The sequence below is a fragment of the Pelobates fuscus genome, chromosome 8, assembly GCF_036172605.1.
Source record: "Pelobates fuscus isolate aPelFus1 chromosome 8, aPelFus1.pri, whole genome shotgun sequence".
NCBI classification, from domain to species: Eukaryota; Metazoa; Chordata; class Amphibia; order Anura; family Pelobatidae; genus Pelobates; species Pelobates fuscus.
This window is the reverse complement of record NC_086324.1, coordinates 47,612,890-47,634,821: the sequence shown is the minus strand read 5'-3', so window position 1 is coordinate 47,634,821 and position 21,932 is coordinate 47,612,890. Positions and strand designations below refer to the sequence as shown.

The 21,932-nt window shown below is 38.3% G+C and overlaps 1 protein-coding gene across 2 annotated transcripts in view; it reads left to right on the top strand.

The window, feature by feature from the left end:
* ZNF385B (zinc finger protein 385B) overlaps positions 1 to 21,932 on the top strand; it is a 501,964-nt gene that overhangs the window by 264,887 nt on the left and 215,145 nt on the right. The gene's annotated exons all lie outside the window — the stretch shown is intronic.

Sequence of the window (21,932 nt, the reverse complement as noted above, 5' to 3'; positions counted from 1 at the left end):
GGGGGGGGGGAGGTATGGGGGGAAGGAAAACAGAAAACAGAATGTTAACATGTTGGCAGTTAATGATGATATGCTCGTGTTCAGAGGTGACCTGCGTGTCGCTTCAATTGAAAAGATAACTTACAGTTTTTGCATGTTACCGTTGATGTTTTGATCGCCGGGACCTGCGTGTCCCACTTAATGTCTACTCAAAGTTGACTAACTGAACATAACACTTCAATAAACACATATTTACAAAAAAAAAAAAAAATATATAATAAATTAAGAACAATATACACATGACAGTGCATGAATAAATTACATAAATAAGTAAAACATTATTTCCTTCAATAAATATAGTGAATAAGATGACATGGAGATCAAGGATATATAATAATGTATTACTCCAGGTGTAAAAAAGCAGAAAGTAGTATATAAAACCAATAGAAACATTCAGAACAAATGAATGTAACAAAAAACACAAGTATAAAAGAAATAAAAGAGAGGAGAGTATCTTTTATACTTGTGTTTTTTGTTACATTCATTTGTTCTGAATGTTTCTATTGGTTTTATATACTACTTTCTGCTTTTTTACACCTGGAGTAATACATTATTATATATCCTTGATCTCCATGTCATCTTATTCACTATATTTATTGAAGGAAATAATGTTTTACTTATTTATGTAATTTATTCATGCACTGTCATGTGTATATTGTTCTTAATTTATTATATTTATTCACTATAATTCACTATATTTATTGAAGGAAATAATGTTTTACATATTTATGTAATTTATCCATGCATTGTCATGTGTATATTGTTCTTAATTTACTACACCCAAGTTCAATAATAATATGTCAGAATGCTATATACTACCTCTATGGTATACATATATTTCCTTTAAGTAGAGTTTGATAAATATCTAATCTATGTTGAAGTGTCATTAATATAACCCTATGCAACTTATATCTGGTGCCCATAACAAATATGGCGGTTATACATTCAAATAACCATGCTCACATTTATTTATTTTTTGCAGAAATAAGTTAGCATACACGCTCTGGAACGCAACGCACGCTGTTCCCCTAGCGTTGCGTGCGTTCCATCTGAGCGTTTCATCATTAATCACGCCAAGGTGTCGTTCCGGAATGACGCGTACACCACGTCATTTTCGGTGCGACGCGAGTGCCGCGTCACCAGTCAGGCGACACTTGCGTTACACACAGACAATCCGGAAATAGGAACACTTACGTTCCACACAGACAACCCGGAAATAGGAACCACCACACCACCAACGAATTTTCCAATCTACAGCCATATATAAACGGATCCATGAGGGAGATGATCCACACTTCTGAAGAAGCCTTATTAGGCGAAACGCGTAAAGTGGACTTTTATACTTGTTATTATACTTGTTTGTTATATATATTAAAGTACTTTTTATAGAATACTTTTTTTATATTTCAATTACTTTTATCTACTCCCTGGATCCTGCATATCCTTGGTGGGGATTATACCACCTAGGCTGTTTACACTAGAGCAGGTTTTATGCTCTAGAAATTGTAAGTACATTACTATTTATTTATTTTTTATTTTATCACTAGTACTTACTTCACCATTTGCTGCTATATTTCCCTTTCATTATCTACATACAACTGCACCTTTGAAAACCCCTGGAGCCACATCACCATATATCCCGAGACGGGGATTGTACCGTCCAGGCGCATCACAGCCGAGCTCTATTATAGCTCATCCAAATGTGAGTGGACTGTGTATAGCTTTATTTGATTTTTTTTGTACTGATTTATTGTACTGCACTATTATTATTTTTTACTTTTTATTTTGAGGTTACCATCTACTGTTGAAATATCCATCAATTATATGTATGTATACTTTTTTATATAAATACCTCTAGGCGCGGTATACACTCTTTTTTCTCCTGACTGTAGATATATGTTTTCAGATGTAAACCACCAGACTAGAGATATTAAAAGAAAAAAATATTTGACAATCACAGATCTATATAAATGATGATGACTCTTGCTGTTCCAGATGTTTCACAATTGTGATGATTTCCCATCATGCCTAGCACATGCATCTTGCATGAATGGCATCTCCGACATTTATGAATTTGGAATCTTTCGAACCCACATTTAGCATCACTGTTTCAATTTCTAAATATATATATAGTGTGGGAATGTGTGTCTATGTTTCACGGACTCCTTCAAGAAACAATAGAAAACACCTCTACATATCACCTCTATGCCCATATTGACAGTATTTATATTTGTTTACTTTATATATTATTATTATTATTTTATTTTTGTTCTTTTATTGAATTTTCGAATTGGCCATTAGAATTTTACGTAATTACCAAATAAAGATTTTTTTTATATATTATCTGGGCTAGTGGTTTCCTGCATATGGGAGTGTAGTCCCGAACTACACAACGTGCTGTGACAGAGCCAATTCGTGGCTCCCTCTTTGTGAGTATATATATTACCATGGTATTTTGGATTGAAATATTGGGTTTAGAATATACTGCACCATATATACTTGTTTGTTAAAGCTCCAGTCCATATCGGAGAAGACCAACAGAATTAAAGAAGGGGAGGTCGCCTTTACGGACCTGCAAGCTTTTTCTGCCTGAGCTTGGTTTATAGCTCAGGAGAATGTGAGTTATTCCACTTATTATATATAAGGACTTTATTATATAACACTATTGGATTACACTATTGGAGTTCTAATTTATGTTTTAGGCATATCCCAGACAGAATATACCAGTTCTGGTGAAAATACCCCTTCGATCTGTGGAACAATTCTTTTTTGTATGTAGCGCTACACCTTTCTTGTGTTTTTGTTTCCTTCAAGAAACAATCCATACTATTTATTGAATGTGCAGTACATGGTCAGCGATACAGTGTTACTGCAGCTCTCATAAATCACGCACTGCTAATAATTTTCTATTTTTACCGACACTTTTTGTGTATTTGAAATGTTAGAAAGGTTTTTCTCTCTCTGCAATATAGCAGCTCACGTGATCTTAACAGTAATTACAGCTCTGCAGCAATTACATGCGATTTGTTCAGACTTATCATCAGTCTGTGGTTTCCTAGCACCCAGCATCACAAAGGCACAGTACAGAACTGAAATGGCTGTTTATCTCTAAATTTAACATCACATAAAATGCTTGAACATTGAGGCAGGAGTAAAGTATAATCTTATAAGCTAAGGTAAGTATTTTAAGCCTGTCACTGCTTAGCACCTTCTGTGGTTTTTATTTATTTATTTTACAAGATCTGCCTACAGATATATTAATAGAGACACAACTAATTAGTATGACTGCTTAGGAAAAAAAATATTTTAGATTTCTAAGTATAATAGAAAGTGACGTATACCTCCATATTTCCCTCTGTTTTTTTTTTTTATTGGTAATATTGTGTGAAAAACAAATGTTTTATATTTTGCTAAATAAAACGAAACTAAACCTGACAGTGCTGTCTATGTCAGGAACTATGTTTCTGGGCCTAAATGGATACCTGCAAAAGTACTTGGCCACAGGACCTTTGTCATACAAAGTACAAATTCCTGATGGTAGAATATTACGAAGGTATGTCGATCAGATTCGGGAACGGAGTGATGAGATTGTGCCTGCTGCCGGTCCCAGTCATACTGGGTTTTCTGTGATACCAGATGATGTGGAACCACTGGATGATACAGGTCTCAGTTCTCCAGGAGTGTTGTTAAAGAACCAGTTCTGTGTGGTCCATCTGACAGAGCACAGGAAGAAGGGATGGGCACAACTGAAGGTCCAGGTGAAGCAGTTCCAAACATGGTTTTGGGGCGCCCAAGACGAAATATTAAACCTCCCAGTTATCTCAAACACTTTGAGGTCTAGGGGAGGAGTGTTATGTATTGAGGTTTATGCAGTCCACCTTCCAGTAGATGGAAGCATAGTGAAGTTATGCACTTGTTCTGTTGTGTTAGTCTCTCTTGTGTTATGTCATTATGTGTGTGTACTGAAGTAAAGAGAAGTTCTATTTTACTACAATGTGTGAGAGACATTTGTGAATATATAACATGCTAATACACTAAAGGCGAATATAGGTTGAATATACTGAACCAAATGAACTGAAGTGTATATGTAGCACGGCCAAACGTAGGCCTAATGTACTAAACCAAAGTGATGATGTAGCATGGCCGAACTTAGGCCGAATACAGAAACAAAGTGATTATGTAGCGTGGCCAAACGTAGGTCGAATGTACAGAATCAAAGTAAATATGTAGTGTGCCTGACTGTAGACCGAATGTACTGAGCCAAACTAAAATGTAGCAGGGCGAACGTAGGCCAAATGTACTAAACCAACTATGCTATGTAGCGTGACCAAACAGAGGCCGAGTGTACTAAGCCATAACAAGGATGTAGCGTGGCCAAATGTAGGTAAATGTACTGATTTAAAGTGAAAATTTGGCACGGTTGAACATATGCCAAATGTACTGATTCAAAGTGAATATGTAGAGTGGCTGAACATAGACCGAATTTAATAAACCAAAGTGAATATGTAGTGTAGCCCAACATAAATGTTAAATGTCGAAGAGAACTGGAGGAGGTTGACTCCAGGTCAGGTTCCCTACATATGAACGGATTCTCCTCCTTCCGATGCGGCAATGCCATCCTAAGCTGTTAAGCCTGTGAACCGGAAGTTGTATGTGGTAACCGAGGATATAGGTTCCAAACATCAACAGAATGTCAAGAGGTAGCTGGGAGGAGAGGAAGATATATGCCAGCAAAAAAACTCTCCCACAACTCCAGGCATACTGCAATATATACAAATATATGATTTTTAGACATTTTTATGCTTGCAATGCCCGGTTAATAAATGAATAAACGTCACTTTAACGGATGTTAATTTTTGAGGGTGCAATGCAATCATGACCTAGTTAATCGCCTCATAATTCCCCATAGTACTTTCTTTGCAGTCAATAAATACATAAAATTCTACAATTATGCAATGCTTATGTAATCTCAAACTCCCAAAGGTGATGATGAAGTAACTGAAGTGGACATTGTTTTACTCATTGGTAAACTTACCATGTTGATTCATCTTGATGATAAGTTGAGATTTTTCTTTTGAATATGTCTTCAGAGAGTTAAAAATCTGAATTAAATAAATATTCTATGGAACTGAAATTTGTTTGCACGGCTAACAAAGCAATCTTTTGCAAGAGGTTAAATTCTATCGCCTGGAAAGATTGATGTGTGAATTTCACTCTCATCTACTCCAAGGCCAGTGCTGTCATGTCTATGACTTTTTGAGTGAATCATATTGATTTCTAGGCATTTTACTCATTTCTTATGAAACGTAGCTAATGAAATGCTTTACAATCTCAATATTTTAAATAAATATTTTACTCCATTAAAATTCCACACATACAATCGAATTTTGTTTGCCAATGTCAGATGCAATGAACACCTGTATATTTGATCTGGAAATCTAGAAGGAAAATATAAACATGTTAAATATTTACACACACTGTATTGTTCCTATCATATAGTGCCTTTTTGAAGGATATCAGATTGTTCTCAACTATTGCCTTGCTGTATGTTTCTTTTTTTAAAGAACGATATTGGGTCAGGAATACAAATGTGTTAAAAACCCATTTTAGGTGTCTGGTCCTAATTTGTCCCTCTGTGGCGAAAATGACCTCGCCACTGTTTTTTGGAGGGGCCTGTTTGCTAGCCTCCTGCCCTGTGACTATGGTCCTGTCTTGAACTTTGGGCTAAAAACACGGTTCACGCCTTTTTCCCTGCTATGGTGCAGTATATGGGGCTTGTCGAATGGATTAGGCTTATGGTGACGAACAGCCGGACCACCCGCAAGTGGAGTGTGCAGCCTATTAACCTCCCAGAAGCTGTGGTTAACCGCAGCTTCATTGACGAACGGCTGGGTGGTCGTTGTTCAAATGCACGAACACGTGGCGGTGGCCATCTTAAACTGTCCAACGGCCAACGTTGTTTGGTTGTCGAGCGCATGGAACTGTTTTCAGGCACTTGCTCGCACGAACACAGCTGGGACTTCCAGACTCCCAGCAATTTGTTTCTTTTTCATACGAATGCAGCGGCGTTCGGTACATTGAAGCACACGAACAAGGTACGCTGGAGAATCAAATACACGAACAGTCCTATCATCATTTTAATGTATTTCTCTACCCCTGAAATAGACCGGGCGACCCAGCTGAACTTATGGAACTATTCTGGGCAGTAGCCTCGTGGGCAGCCGGGCAGAAATGTGACCTCCAGCTAACTTTTAAACCCCTGAACCGATCTGGGTGATTTTTAAGCATGTTGTTCCCCCAGATCGGGCTACCAGGAAATGGTTCTATGGCTATCAGATTCTCTTAGTTTTTTTGAGTGAGATGCATTAAAGATGCATTAAATCCATTATAGTGATACATTATAGAATCACTATGATAAATAAGAAGACATCATTGTTTACTATGAATCTGTCAAAGTATAATGTCATGGTAAATTAAGTCCCAGTTTGCAGTACTGATGGATATTTCTAGTGCAATGTATTTATTATATTAACACTTACCTGTAGCTCACACTTACACCTACATGCTTTGTATCTGACAGTCCCTTTAAACAGTACCCCCAACCTTGAGAATTTAAAGTGTATTCACTAAACACTGAGTTATTGCAAGCTGAAAAACAACTCGCAAAAAGTAGAAGAAAAAATAAAACCGAAAGGACTGATGGGTATAATAAACCCTCAGTTGGAGAAATTGGAAATATTTTTCCTGCCTTCGCTATTTTGGTTTAAAGTCCGTTTCAGATTGTTTTTATGGAACACGAGGTATTGCACATAAAATATTTATCAAATGAAACAAAGTATCCTTGTGCTGTACCTTTAGTCTTTGATTGCTGTACTGTGTTGAGTTGCTAGTATTTAATTTCGTTCCTTCCAGGAATGCTAGCTAAGTGACACTATTGTTACACGATCCGTCATGTGTCTGATTGAGCACATTACACTCTGCCGCTAATAATAAGAAGTGACAGTACAAAAAAGGCCTTTCAAAGTTTATTCTTGTTATACCCCCTAGTGACCTTTGCAACCAATGCCAAGATACACGAAACATCAAATCACTGCATCAACATATTTCGTTTTTTGTATATCTTTAACCACCGCCAGCTGCTCACTCATGTATATTACTGATATCACGTTTACTATACAATAGGTAGCCTCTATTTACTAAACTGTGAATTGAAAACAAATGTGTATATTTTAAGCTAAATCAGCTGTTTAGGAATTTTCCTACAGAGCTATTTTGCCAATTTGGTAATCTCTCACCTTAATTTACTAAATGTTTAGTTCATCACAATTCACTAAGACACTGAATAAAAGAAAAACCAACAACTTTTCTGCACACAAAAGAGGGACACTATAGTCACCAGAATAACTACAGCTTAATGTAGTTGTTCTGGTGAGTATAGCCTGTTCCTGCATGCTTTTGTTATGTAAACACTGTCTTTTCAGAGAAAAGGCAGTGTTTACATTAGTGCCCAGTAAAACCTCTAGTGGCCACTAAAAGTGCTTGATTTAATGCATCTATATGAGGAGATGCTGATTGACCAGGCCAGTGTTGTGACAAACGCTCCTTGCCTTTGACGTTTGCCACAAATTCCTGGAGGAGTGCCTTCTACCCACCGACTATAGGCCATATGCAAAGACTCTGTTCGGAAGTTAAATCTCCCCAACCACCATTAATAGCTTGCCCTGGGCGCCTTCATGTGAATGGAACCGAAAGCTGTCTCACTGGCGGCCATTTGCGTGAACCAAACCCATGAATAGTCCCAGCGGTACTTTGCTGTGACCACTATGGAACTAATTTCGGCATGAGGACTTTGTGGGTTGCTGGTCACCTCAGCGGGACTTAGCCTCGAATGTTATGGAACTGTTTTCGGCATGAGGTGACCGTGTGGTTCCCGGACAACTTGGTTTGCGGTTTTGAACCACTTTGAAATCCGCCAGCAGAGCGCTTTTTGGAGTGAAGGTGCCTGAGACTAAGGAGAACAAACGCTATATAAGAGCCAGGCAGAGCACCCCGTATTGCGGCCACAGGAGCTCCCGAAAGTTAACAGGCAAAAGCACCAAATGCCCTGGAACTGTTTTGGGCATAGGACCATGTGTGTGGCTGGTCAGAACTTTAACACGGTGGTGTTTCCCCTACACTACATGGATATGAGCGCTATTTGGAGAACTTGGGTGCTCAGATCAGGACTATCTAACAATATAATATTTATTTGTGTTCCTTTATGTCAGGGGGATTCTCAAACTACGGCCCACGGGCCGTATCTGGCCCGCCAGGGTCCTGAACCCGGCCCAAGGATCGAGGGCCAGCCCGGCCCAAGGATCCAGGGCATTATATCTTCAGGGGCCCCTTAAAAAAATGGCAGCCACAAAGTACTGCTAGGAGCAAGTGACGGCTGGTCACTTCCTCCCAGCTCCCTCTGCGCCATGCGGGAGGGAAGAAAGCCAGGCCGCGGGAACCTCGCCGACTCCCATCAGCCACAGCCTTCCACCTGCAAAAAAAGCAAAATTAGCTGTATTTGTGTATGTCAGTATGTCAGTATGTATGTATGTATGTATGTCAGTATGTATGTCTGTGTGTATGTCAGTATGTGTATGTATGCATGTCTGTCTGTGTGTATGTATCTGTATATATGTATGTGTGTATGTATTTCAATATGTATGTGTATGTATCTATGTATGTGTGTGTCTGTGTCTGTCTGTTTATGTATGTATGTATGTCAGTGTGTGTGTGTGTGTGTGTGTGTGTTTATGTCCTTATGTGTCAGTATGTCAGTATGTGTGCAGTGTGCATAGGAATTCGTTCATATTGTTTATTGTCCGGCCCCCAACAGTGTCTGAGGGACCGTGAACTGGCCCCCAGTTTAAAAAGTTTGAAGACCCCCTGCTTTATGTCTTATATCAGCTTTTATGTATTTTTATATTTTATGTTTTTATGCACAGTCATGCTAAGAAATCCATGGGCATGTTGTGGGAGTGTTTTGGGTGTTTTGTGGGAGTGTTATGGGTGTGTTTTACTGTATCCCTGATGTGTATAAAAGCAGGCCATCTGGCCAGAATATAAAAAATTCCTGTTGCACCCTTCATCATGTCTAGGCAGATGTTTGGGTAGCTCAGAGCTTAATTACTGCTTCACTTGGGTTTGGGAGAACTACAGCAGATATACTCAGTCGGAGTATAGGGGATCCGTTACACCATGGTTAATTGAATACAAATTAACCATTGATAATTCAGATAATTCAGTTCACCAAATGGCATTTCACTCACAGTCTGCCTTTAAGACTTTTGCAGACTGGAAATAACAGTTAAATAAATTGAAACAAAATATCTAAATGGCAATACAATAACTTAACAGAGAAATATGTGGAAGGATTTTAAGAAAATTAAATAAAGTAAATCAAGACTGCATCACTGTCTTGTAGTGTATCCCTAATTTCTTGGGCACCTATCATAACTGCAGTAATACGGCTAGCTCAATGCCCTGATAGTATTACTATATAGGTGGTATCTCTCTGCACATATCAATAGGTAAATTAGTAGGATGGTGCCGAAATTAGCATGATGTACCAAACTATTTTAGGCTTAAAAATTAAGATACAGCTACATAACTGGCATGTTCACCATAATTCACTAGAACTAAACCGTTTAAATTCCTCTAATCGTATTGTTTGTAATAAATCCTTTATTAAGGTCTCAGTCACCGCCAGTATTTATGCCTTGTTCATTACCTGTGTGTAAATTGAATTCTAGAGTACTACAAGAAACAACCAACCTAAATATATGTTCATTTTGCATAATAGATCATTTTAACACCATTAATTGTTTATGAAAATAAAAAAACATAGATAAATGATCATATGATTCCATAGTCTTCGTTGTGAAAATACTAAAAGATCAGTGTTTTTTAGTCAGATAGTAAATTTATACAAATACCTAGACTTAAGGGTTGTATTTCCATCTGGAGTTATTTTTTTAATTTTTTTATCTGTTAGAACAGCAGTATATTTTTTAACATTCTTAATGTCACTTAATTATATATTTGTTTGTTTATTTACTTATGCGTTTTCTTGGTTGATTATTTACAATCTTTAATATGTCTTATGTTCCTGCTTCCATTGACCTGGAAAACTGGTATAGGAAGGCAGATATGTGTTTAGGCAAAGCACAGCATCACTAATTCAATCTTCGCTTTTGTACGTGTTAGGTTAGTGGCCACACATATATAGCAATTGTTGGGTGTGCTTTTATAAAGGAAGATAGGTAGAAAAAAACATAAATGTGACCCTTTTGCACTTAGTGCTGCAATGTTTAATTTTTGCAAGGTTTACTTTTTGATCCAATAAATCTGCTTGGACATTGATGGAAATGCTACAGAACTAATGAATGTAGTTTAGTTTTGTTTGTATATTATTATACTCATTCAATTGCAATTTAGTGAAATTTACAACAAACACCTGCTACAAGGAATACTTAATATATCAGCTGCTATAAACTTCTTTAAATGATGGCCCATAGATGTGTAACCACTTCACTACCAGGATCATTTGTAACATTTTTATTTAAACAAATTTTGCAGAATGAAATTTAGGCAATAAAGTTTCACTCACCATCATTTATGCATATGGTTATGATTACTAGCCTGTGGAATAACTTATTTGTCTTTCAGAAGCCACTAGTCACTGATATAATGCTTGCAGGTTTGCTGAAAATGCCAACATGGCCTCTTCTTTCAAAGAGTAAAGGACGTTTTAATGGGTCATAGCATTCATACAGTCAAGGAGGGGGCGGGGAGGGAATGAACTGGTAAATATTGCTATAGCAGGTTTAAATACCTTTAATTTATAAATATACAATTTAGCTATATTTATTATTATGCACAGATACAGACATTCTTTTGATAGTGTTGCCAATTTTAGTAAGTTATATTCTAGTAATAACTTTGTTGTCCTTCATTATCCTTGTAAATACTTATAAGCAAGGTATTTGACCATTTTTATTTATCTATTTTTGTCCCACCTAATATATGTGCAATTCAAAAAGAAAAATAATATAAAAAAATAGGCCTAACAGTTAATTTAGACTCTGGTAAGAATTCTGATTATGAGTTTATAATGTGGCTTTATTGCTGGTTGCTGGTTGTGGTAGCATTGATTGGTATTTTAGGCCAACCCGTTGTAAGTATTTTAAGCTAAACAGTTGTGACTGGTAACACTATAAAACTATCCCCCAAAAAATATTTTTGTGCCATTACTTTTTGTATGTAGTTTCTCTTTTTAGTGATAGTGGGAATGACTATTTTAGCTAAAGTATGAATTAATTTTTGAACCTACAATACAGTGAATCGGTGGATAGCCCCCTTCCTTCCCGTAGAATAATATACTAATTATGTTTTGACCAAATTATATGGAGTCAGTCATTGCAATTACTGTATATGATACTATATACTGTCTCTCTGGTGCTTATTGAACAATGGACACTGTTACTATAGAGGTTTATTAAATAGTATTCTTAACCATTTTAGAGCAAAAAAATATAGTGTTATATATATTATATAAGTTTACTATTACTGAGCTGTAACCCTCTCCCCCAGACCCACGGTCCCTCACTGACCTAAAATGTATCTCCATGGGGCACGAAGCAGTAGCATTTTCCTTGTACAATGGAAGATTTAAAACTCAGCAAGATACAGACAAATAACAGGCAGTTACATGTTTTTTCCAATGCATTTAGAGAGCTGTTGATTTCTTTCTTGTTGCAACCCTGTTAATTATTCTGTCTGGTTTTTGAAGATAATTTGTTACTGATTTTCACTCTCTCAGTAGAGCTGCTATGTAGGTGTATGAAACTATTAGCGTAGGTGGGTTCTGCTGATATGCATGAAGTTGCCCTGGTGGTAACACATTTGGAGGAGCTAAATACATATTTCACTGATAGAGAATGTGCTAATATATGCACCTGTGTATATTCATTACTGAAGCCACAATTAAAATGTGCATAGCACATAGCAAAGGTGTTTTACTGAATGCAGTTATTCGGTGTCAGGCGTTTAAGTGAAATTTATTATTAATTATAGTATTATTTAATAGAACATAATATGTATGTACTATTAAGTAAGCGAATGTTAGAAATGTAATTAATTCAGTAACCACAACCACAGCTATAAAGGGATGCACATGGAAAAAAACAACTCAGTTAGGTTGTGGTATTTAAATTAGTCTCAGCTTGTATTAAGGGACCTAATGAGTCCCAAGAACATATTTCCCGTACATTAATATTACTATTACAATCCTGTATAGAGATGTCCTGAATACTTCGCTGGCGAATAGTTCCTGGCGAGCATAGCTTGTTCGCGTTCGCCACGGCGGGCGAACATATGCGATGTTCGGTCCGCCCCCTATTCGTCATCATTGAGTAAACTTTGACCCTGTACCTCACAGTCAGCAGACACATTCCAGCCAATCAGCAGCAGACCCTCCCTCCCAGACCCTCCCACCTCCTGGACAGCATCCATTTTAGATTCATTCGGAAGCTGCATTCTTAGTGAGAGGAGGGACAGTGTAGCTGCTGCTGATTTAATAGGGAAATCGATAGCTAGGCTAGTGTATTCAGTATCCACTACAGTCCCAAAGGACTCATCTGATCTCTGCTGTAAGGACAGCACCCCAAAAAGCCGTTTTTAGGGCTAGAACATCAGTCTGCTTTTTTTTTTCTGTGTAATCTAATTGCAGTTGCCTGCCTGCCAGCGTGTGTGTCAGGCTCACAGCGTATACTGTGCCCACTTGCCCAGTGCCACCACTCATATCTGGTGTCACAATAGCTTGCATTTAAAAAAAAAAAAAACACACTATTTTGACTGTAATATAATAGCAGTCAGTTTCCTTCACACGTGTGCGTTTCAGGGCCTGCCAGGGCACAGTGTCACGCCAGTGCAACTCATATCTGGTGTAACAGTAGTGTACATTTAAAAAAAAAACACTTTTTTGACTGTGAAATAATAGCAGTCAGTTTCCTTCACGCGTGTGCGTTTCAGGGCCTGCCAGGGCACAGTGTCACACCAGTGCAACTCATATCTGGTGTAACAGTAGTGTACACTTAAAAAAAACAACACTTTTTTGACTGTGAAATAATAGCAGTCAGTTTCCTTCACACGTGTGCGCTTCAGGGCCTGCCAGGGCATAGTGTCACACCAGTGCAACTCATATTTGGTGTAACAGTAGTGTTCATTTAAAAAAAAACTAGAAATTTGACTGTGAAATAAAAGCAGTCAGTTTCCTTCACACGTGTGCGTTTCAGGGCCTGCCAGGGCACAGTGTCACACCAGTGCAACTCATATCTGGTGTAACAGTAGTGCACATTAAAAAAAAACCTAGAAATTTGACTGCGAAATAATAGCAGTCAGTTTCCTTCACACGTGTGCGTTTCAGGGCCTGCCAGGTCACAGTGTCACACCAGTGCAACTCATATCTGGTGTAACAGTAGTGTACATTTAAAAAAAAACAACACTTTTTTAAATGTGAAATAATAGCAGTCAGTTTCCGTCACACGTGTGCGTTTCAGGGCCTGCCAGGGCACAGTGTCACACCAGTGCAACTCATATCTGGTGTAACAGTAGTGTACATTTAAAAAAAACAAAACTTTTTTGACTGTGAAATAATAGCAGTCAGTTTCCTTCACACGTGTGCGTTTCAGGGCCTGCCAGGGCATAGTGTCACACCAGTGCAACTCATATTTGGTGTAACAGTAGTGTACATAAAAAAAAAAAACTAGAAATTTGACTGTGAAATAAAAGCAGTCAGTTTCCTTCACACGTGTGCGTTTCAGGGCCTGCCAGGGCTCAGTGTCACACCAGTGCAACTCATATCTGGTGTAACAGTAGTGCACATTAAAAAAAACCTAGAAATTTGACTGTGAAATAATAGCAGTCAGTTTCCTTCACACGTGTGCGTTTCAGGGCCTGCCAGGGCACAGTGTCACACCAGTGCAACTCATATCTGGTGTAACAGTAGTGTACATTTAAAAAAAACAACACTTTTTTGGCTGTGAAATAATAGCAGTCAGTTTCCTTCACACGTGTGCGTTTCAGGGCCTGCCAGGGCACAGTGTCACACCAGTGCAACTCATATCTGGTGTAACAGTAGTGTACATTTAAAAAAACAAAACACTTTTTTGACTGCAAAATAATAGCAGTCAGTTTCCTTCACACGTGTGCGTTTCAGGGCCTGCCAGGGCACAGTGTCACACCAGTGCAACTCATATCTGGTGTAACAGTAGTGTACATTAAAAAAAAAACTAGAAATTTGACTGTGAAATAATAGCAGTCAGTTTCCTTCACACGTGTGCGTTTCAGGGCCTGCCAGGGCACAGTGTCACACCAGTGCAACTCATATCTGGTGTAACAGTAGTGTACATTTAAAAAAACAACACTTTTTTGGCTGTGAAATAATAGCAGTCAGTTTCCTTCACACGTGTGCGTTTCAGGGCCTGCCAGATCACAGTGTCACACCAGTGCAACTCATATCTGGTGTAACAGTAGCGTACATTAAAAAAAACTAGAAATTTGACTGTGAAATAATAGCAGTCAGTTTCCTTCACACGTGTGCGTTTCAGGGCCTGCCAGGGCACAGTGTCACACCAGTGCAACTCATACCCGTAGGAAAGCATTCGTAGGCTGATGCGCATGCGCGGCAAAATGTGGCACTGCGCAAATGAAATTATCCCATCTGACTAAAATAGCAGAGTTTTACTCTGCTGTTTTACTGAAGCCCCTATGGTGGCTGTCATACTGAAGGAAGGAAGAGCTTTTTGTAATATTGGTCTTTCAGCTTCTTAGAAGATAGTTGTCTAATCCTTGTGGGATTGCCATAAGGATACCAAAAATATTTACTGAATAGTTCCACAATTTGATAAATATGGCAATCCCAAGGGTACCAATTTAGGGAGTTATCTGCTTAATGGATGCAAGAGGCTGAATTCAATTCCAAAAAAATAATAATGTCTGAATTTGGTCAGAAAATAAATGAACAAACAAAAATAAAATTCGGTTTGGATGAAATAAAAAATTATTTTCAACCGACTGCTTTGGAAATGAAAATTTTGGCAGTACCCAAGTCTAAAGACTTACTGGATATTTTGAGTGGTTTTCAATATAAAGTAAACACACTGATGTGCATGAAAATCTCACGAGACCAGCAATTTTTGAGATTGTCAAACCTCCATACCTCAACAAACATTCCTCAATGAATGTCATATGGTCCATTCTGATATTTAGTTTGAATAATAACTGAGCCTCTTGATCATGTCTGCATGCATATGTGGATTGGTTGCTGTCACATGATTGGACGGTTTGATATTTGCATTAATGAGCAGGCATACCTTAAAGAGGCCCATGAATCTATTTACTTTAATGTATAGGTACTGATAGTTAGGCCCCAGTGTCTCTAAATAAATGTTAGTTTTTTGGTCCCAAATTTTGAAGACAAATTCTGATTACTGTACGGTGTGAAATATAATATAATATAATATAATATAAATATATATAAATATAATATAATTAGGTGATGACCAAGAGCAAAATTGGCTTTGGTTATGCTTGGAGGCTGCTAAGGAGCATCCGCTAAATGGAAGGGTTGATGCAAGGATGGGTTCACAATGGGAATAAATAATGTTTAACCTAATCTTTCAGCTTGCTTTATAGTTCATTAACCAAAAGCAATTATTATTCTAAAAAATGTGCACATGTGTGGAATGTGTAAATTTAGTGTTAGAGGTGTATAGATCCTGATTTTTAATTATCCTTCTTTTAATTGAACCCCATTGTACAGCACTACGGAATTTGTTGGCACTTTATAAATAATACAATTGTAAATATAACTATGTGATATTTGTATATTAATTAAGTAGTTCCTTCCTCTGCCCTTTGTGTGATGCTCTACCATGGACTGAATAACTGGCAATCCATGCCACAAGGCCCAGAAAGGCCTTTTTTTCTTCAGATGTTTGTTTCACACCAACAGTATGTTTCAGCGTGCTGGTCTGGTGAACAATGGTCTACATGAGAAGCAAGCGATGCTTAGCTTCATTCATATGATACATATTAAAATAATGTATAATGCTCCTTTAGATACGAAGAAGCAAATAATTATATATAGCCTGTTTTTCAAAATTTTGTTTCTTCTAGAGGTGAGAAGTAACACTTTTGTTCAGTAATGAAAACAATTAAAAATAACATCCTGTAACATTGTCATTTCTTTTTTCTGAGCTGCTGATTAGCACAGGTTGATCATGACAACACAACCTGGACTGCGAAACCGGAAGGTTTGCGTCCAAATACACTGTAGATTACTTACATTTAGTGTAGATTGTGGTACGTGTCAATAGACTGGAAATTAAAACTCTGGTAGATACGCTTTCAAACATTAAAAATCTCTTGAAAACGTGTTCAAAACATTTTGTTCCGTAGCAGAATGAAGCCACCCAGGAAATGAAACACTTATTAAATGGATTTGACAAGGGTCCTTACAAGAGTAACACAATTTGAAATTGAGCAGCTAAAACAAATACTGTAAAATAGCAAGGGGCTGTATATCTGACAATTTTATTGCTGTTTGACTCGACAGAGGTCTGAGTTATGTTCTTCACAATGCAAGTTCAGAGCGGAGGTACTGTGTAGAAATTAAAAATGGGGAAGGGTAGATATAGAGTAAAAGTTGGAGCAAGGAATTTAGACATTGCTTTTCCAGTTTATGGTGGCCTACAACTCCCATAATTCTTTGCATGTAATAGAAGGCCACCAGAGTTGTAATTAACCAACATCTGGGGAGATGACTCTTACCAGCCTAAATTTACTTAATACATATCCATTTGTTAGCCATTTGGTAAAATCCAAAGCTTTATGAAATCACACTCTATTGTCTTTGTTGCGAGTAGCCCCTTTTACTTGCTAGACTTGTAATATACACCGATCAATCACAACATTAAAACCTCTGACGGGTGAAGTGAATAATATTGATTATATCATTACAATGGCACTTGTTAAGGGGTGGGATATATTAGGCAGAAAATGAACAGTCAGTTCTTGAATTGTATGTGTTGGAAGCAGGAAAAATTGGCAAGTGATAAAAATCTAAGTGACTTTGACAAGGGTCAAATAGTGATGGCTAGACAACTGTGTCAGACCATCTCGAAAACGGTAAGTTTTGCGAGGTGTTCCAAGTATATAGTGGTTAGTACCTATCAAAAGTGGGGCAAGGAAAGACAAACGCTGAACCAGCATCATGGTCATGGGCATCCAAGCCTCACACACTGACTCAAGCAGACATACACTGACTCATGCAGACTGACACACACAAACACACAGATCCAAGCAGGCACATACACACTGACCCAAGCAGACACACACACAATACTGATCCAGACACACACAAGACCCAAGCAGACACACACAGGCAGACCCAAGCAGACACACATTGATCTAAACACACACAGTTTCAAGCAAATACAAACACTGACCCAAGCACACACACACACACCCTGACCCAAGCAGACACACACAAAAGGGTGATCCAGACACATACACACACTAACCCAAGCAGACACACACACATACTCAAGCACACACACACTGACCCAAGAAGACACACACACATAAAATACTGATACACACACACACACACACACACAGTGAACTAAGCAGACGCACACACACAGACAGACCCAAGCACAAACAAACATACTGACTGAAACAGACTGACACAAACACACACATCAAGTCTCCCACTTACCTTAATTTCAAATAGTTTCTCCATGGGTCCCCCAGGACTCAAGCTCCTACCTGCTCTGCTTTCCCAGTCTGCTCTGTAAGCCCAAGAGTCAGCCTGGAGTAGACGTAACCAATAATAGAGACACACAAGGAAAATTATAGAGTATCTTATTCTCTGAGTGTCTCTTTCACTGCTCTTCATCCACTCCTATATGAGCCTCACTGAGAAGACCAGGAGCAGCGGGCAGAGGCAGAGCAGTGCTTATTGGAGTTCTGGGATGAAGACTGGCTTTTTCACCATCGTGGAAGGTCTTTGTGGAGCTCTCTTTCTTTCAGCATTCAACTAGTCCACAAAAAGCTTTCAGATTTGGTGCTGAGATCACCCAGATACTCATTAATAGCAATAAAGTCCTTGTATAAATCATCTGTGACTTCATCAAGAGACTTTATCTAGAAAGAGGAATGTGAGAAGAGTGAAAGACAACATAAAGAGACTGTATCCATAAAGAGGAATGTGAGAAGAGTGAAAGACAACATAGGACACATAATGGTGGCATATAGACATCTCCATCTCCAAAACAGGGCTACACCAGCCTGATTTAAATTTAGCAGTTAGGTTCATTGTCATAATGCAGCTGAAACAAAGGCATTGTCACAATATATGTGCCTACCATGTCCTACAATAAAGTGTCACTACTAGAAATATTGGGCTCCCATATAAAGTTAGCCTCATGCCTACTCTATGTTTTTTTTTCCATTTGAGTTACCTTTTTTTTTTTTCTTCTTGTTTCCATGGGGTAGCTAGCAGTGTTTGGGAGATATAAAGGACACTGTATGTAGGTATGTACACCTGGAAGGGTAACAGGGCAGTGAGCAGAAGTAAAAAGGGCAGATAGTTACTGTGTATAATGAGAGGGTTGGTGGAGATGAGATGCAGGGAGTAAGTGGAAGGCATACAGGGGAAGGGGAAGAGTAGATGGGATGCAAGTGGGCTGTAAATGGGGACTGGTTGGAAATGGGAAAAAATATATAGAGATTTAGGCAGATGGGATGCAGAGGCAGAGGAGAGGCTGGGGGCAACGTTCAAAGGTGCAGCCAATAGGGTTGATGGGATACAGAGAATGAGAAACTGGGTATAGGGGTCACAGCTGCAGAGAGATGGGCAGATGGGTTACAGAGGGAGGGACATTTAGACTAAAATTCACTGGTACCGTCAGTTGTTTGGCTATGCCAGTGTGTACCTGTGTGTACCTGTGTGTGTCTGTTGTGTAACTCTATATGTCTGTGTGTGCTTCTGATTTGTCTTTGCCTCTGTGCACCTGACTGTGTCTGTCTATGCCTGTGTATTCCTGTCTGTGGATGTTTCGATGCCTGTCTGCATGCCTATGTGCATGCATGTACATCTGTGTGTGTGTCTGTAACAGGAGTGTTAACTGGTGGAATTGGAGAGGAGCATAGGTGGATTATTGGGCTCAAGTCCCAGGTTTTTATTTTGGCCTAGCAACTCCTTTAAATACCCCGTATATGAATATATTCAGATGTCTTCAGATGGGCCAGAAAATTCCTTTGAACTGTTGGACAATAACTAAAAGAAGCACTTACAAGTCTTCCTCACAGTCTGACTCCTGTTTGGAAACTCATAGGGTTTTATATTTTATTGGCCAGAATTATTTTGGCATGTTTGAGCAATATTTTTGTTTTAACTATAGGTACTGGATTTAAAACAAGATTGTTTAAAAAAGATTATCTCAACATACTTAAATTACTTTTTCAGCTTTATAAATGAAAATATGTGTGTTTGGCAATTTTCTTTTTATAAGAGGTTTGTTATTTTTAGTATGGAGGCAGAAACTGTACTAACTGTTAGTACCATTTTGGGCTGCAATATTGTTTATATATATATATATTTTTTTACCATTAGTGTTTTTTTAATGTTTACCAATATATTTACGTTGTTGTAAAAATGGGTTATCACGGAAGGTAACGTTAAACTTCCTACCTCTATAATAGCCCATAAAGAATATACATTTTAACTAGAAAAGACTACAATCTTGCTTAATGAAATAAAACTGACATATGTATATATTTCTGCCCAAGCAAAGCCAGATCTTTTTGACAGCAGATATGGAAGTGCACTATGCCTATCCTCAACAACTGTCTTCTTAAAAAAAATAATGAATCACCTACCCATTATTAGGAAAGTGTCAGAGTAGTTTGAAAGCAGGTGTTATTCCTTAAGTAGATGCTTGACTGGGAGGTCTTCAATCTTTAGTGTGATATGTGTGAATTTTTATCTTTTGGTTAACTCGCACATGAAAACATAGCATCAGGAGGGAAAGTTATTGAGGTGTATCGTAGATTTGGACACTTGCAAGATCATTATTTCTTAAAGTTCTTTAAGTCATTGAAACTGGTTGAAAACGCAAGCATTTTCAAGATTCATTCGACCTAAAGAAACACTGTAGTGTCATGAACAAAGACATGTATTCCTGACACTGTGTTGGTAAAATAAACTATTTAGATCTCCGGCCCTCTCTCCTTGCAGTAAAAAGGTGAGTTTTTTTCCAGTGCTAGGCCGGTTTCACCACCGCTGGCCCTACCTTGTTCTGCTTCCGCGATTGAGAACATCAAACTTGACATTAAGCTGTAGTTGTTCTGATGACTATAGTGTCCCTTTAACCATTTGAAGTACATTTTTGAAAGTAGTAGGAAGTCTGCTTACTCGAGTTCAGGAGAAGATTGGCATAATTTGTGAATCTAAGCTTATTATTTGGCATATATTAATTCCCTTGGTTGCATTATGGAAATCGCAAACACTGTTTTTCTTAGGACCTCCTAGTGGCATCTAGTGATGTCCTGAACGGTTCGCTGGCGAATAGTTCCCGGCGAACATAGCGTGTTCGCGTTCGCCACGGACGGCGAACATATGCAATATATGCATAATTTTTTTTTTTTTTGCCAAATTTACTAATACTAAGTAAAGCCTGTGGCTGCTCACTGTTAAAAAAAAAAAAAGGGTCCCCCCTCCCTGAGCGGGCGGGGCCCCTAAAATTAACAATATTGTTCATTTTAGGGCCCCCACCCACCGCTCAGGGGTGGGGTCGGGGGGGGACAGTAGCTCCCCCCTTATTGTTCATTTTAGGGCCCCCACCCACCGCTCAGGGGTGGGGGCAGGGGGGGGGACAATAGGTCCCCCTTATTGTTCATTTTAGGGCCCCCACCCACCGTTCAGGGGTGGGGGCCGGGGGGGACAGTAGGTCCCCCTCTTCCCCCCCTTTTTGTTAATTTTAGGGCCCCACCCACCGCTCAGGGGTGGGGGCTGGGGGGGACAATAGGTCCCCCTCTTTTTGTTAATTTTAGGGCCCCACCCACCGCTCAGGGGTGGGGGCCGGGAGGGGGGGGGGGGGACAGTAGGTCCCCCCTCATTGTTATCATATCATCAGAAACTGAATTTATTTATTTACATTTTTTTAAGCAGTTTTGTTATCTATGATGAGCAAGATGTCTGCCCAATCATGTGGGCTATATCTCCTGGCAAGAGGTAGCAAAAAAGATGATTGTTGGTTAGGGGACAGCCAGTAAATGATAATTTTATTCACAGATTCACTACTATTATTATTCAACTTTGAAAAGATTTGAAAATAATAATTAAAAAAAAAACTAAAAAAAAAAAAACTTGTACAAAGAAGCAATCTATCAGGAATAACATCCACACATCCAGCACATATTAAAAAAACAAACAACTATATACTGCACTATTTAAAATGAGATTACCCATATATTACATGCAATAAATCATATAAGTTGCAATTTTCATAAAGTCCTTCAAACATAGTACTACTGAGAGAAGAGACAGGTTAGACACCTCAATATTTAAAAGAAAAAAATAGAAAAGACAAACTTGGATTTAAAAAAAAAAAAAAATAATAATTAAAAAAATAATAATAAAAAGTATCGTAACATCCACTAAACACAGTAGATAACATAACAAAATGTAATTTTAAAAATGAGAGCATGTGTCACGTGTAACCATATAAGCAAGAAAAACTAGTTTCGTTAAATTTTCAAGTTAATATTTTACTCAGCTCTGCCTTTTAACG